We start from the raw sequence: 1598 nt of genomic DNA on the forward strand, positions 1-1598 counted from the left end.
TCCATCTCTCCTCTCTATCTCCTAATATAATTTTTCATGGGGATTTCAATATACACATGGACAATACCGCCCTTCCGCTCACCATGGACTTCACCTCCTCACTTGACAGTTTTGGCTTCCATCAGTTTGCAGACTTCCCCACACACATTAAAGGACACACCTTAGATCTTACTTGTTGCTCTGGTCTCACCCCCTTCAACTGTACTGCTGATGAACTCCCTATAACGGACCACTTCCTCATTTCATTTAATGTCACCCTCCGGCTCTCCACCTCCAAATCACCCCGCATCATCTCTTACCGTAATATCAAAGACATCAACATTGACTCTCTTGCTGCAAGGATCGCCACCCTGACTCCGGACATCGACTCCTCTCCTAATGCTTTGGTTTCCCAGTACAACACGGCCCTCACCAACATTCTCAATACACTCGCCCCCGTCAAGTCCCGCTCTGTCCTTTTCAATCGGTCTGCCCCCTGGTTCACCCCTCTTCTCCGTTCCATTAAAACCAAAACCCGGCAACTTGAGAGACTCTACCGAAAAACTGGTCTCACTGTTCACAAGGACATCTACACAGCTCAACTGTCCCATTACAAAGACTCCATCTCTCAAGCCAAATCACAATACTACTCTGGACTCATCTGTTCCAATACTGGAAATACTCAGACTCTCTTTTCTCTTTTGAACAAAATCACTCAACCCCCTGTCTCCCTACCCTCACACTTTTATTCCTCTGACACCTGCAACTCTCTGCTCCAATTTTTTTATTGAAAAAGTTAATAAAATCCACCAGCACCTGGGTTCCTCTGTACCCCTCCCCTCCCCTGACACCCTCACTTCCTGTCAACTGCTTTCCTCTTTTGAACTCCCCCATCCTTCAATAATATCAGATATCATTTCCAAATCCAAAACTTCCTCCTGCCTACTTGACCCCCTCCCAACAGTCCTGGTCAAATCCTGCTTACCCTCTCTGCTTTGTTTCATTTCAGCCATCATCCATTCCTCACTGTCCACTGGAATTGTCCCTGTCCCCTTCAAAACTGCAGCTGTCACTCCTCTTTTGAAAAAACCTGGTTCAGATCCCAATGACTTCAATAACCTACGACTAATTTCTCACCTTCCTTTCATCTCCAAAGTTCTTGAAAAAATTGTTGCCTCTCAACTTCACTTCCACCTTACCCATAACAATCTCTACGAACAATTCCAGTCTGGTTTCCGTCCCCGTCACAGCACTGAATCAGCCCTCTTAAAAATCACAAATGACCTCCTTATGGCAGCAGACGCCGGTTTAATCTCAATACTCATTCTCCTTGATGTGAGTGCAGCTTTTGATACTATTTCCCACCCCATCCTCCTAAATAGACTCTCCACCATCGGCATCACTCACACTCCCTTAAACTGGTTTCATTCCTATCACTCCGGCCGTTCTCAGTTCATCCAACTCAATTCCTTCACTTCACAGTCCCTCCCTGTCTCTTCCGGTGTGCCCCAAGGCTCTGTCTTGGGACCCCTCCTCTTCATTATCTACCTTCTCCCCCTTGGCAATATTTTCCGTAAATTTGGTATACACTTTCATTGCTTCGCGGCTGACACCCCGCT

Source organism: Hippocampus comes, unplaced genomic scaffold (assembly GCF_001891065.2).
Source record: "Hippocampus comes isolate QL1 unplaced genomic scaffold, H_comes_QL1_v1.1 scaffold352, whole genome shotgun sequence".
In the NCBI taxonomy this organism is placed as follows: Eukaryota; Metazoa; Chordata; class Actinopteri; order Syngnathiformes; family Syngnathidae; genus Hippocampus; species Hippocampus comes.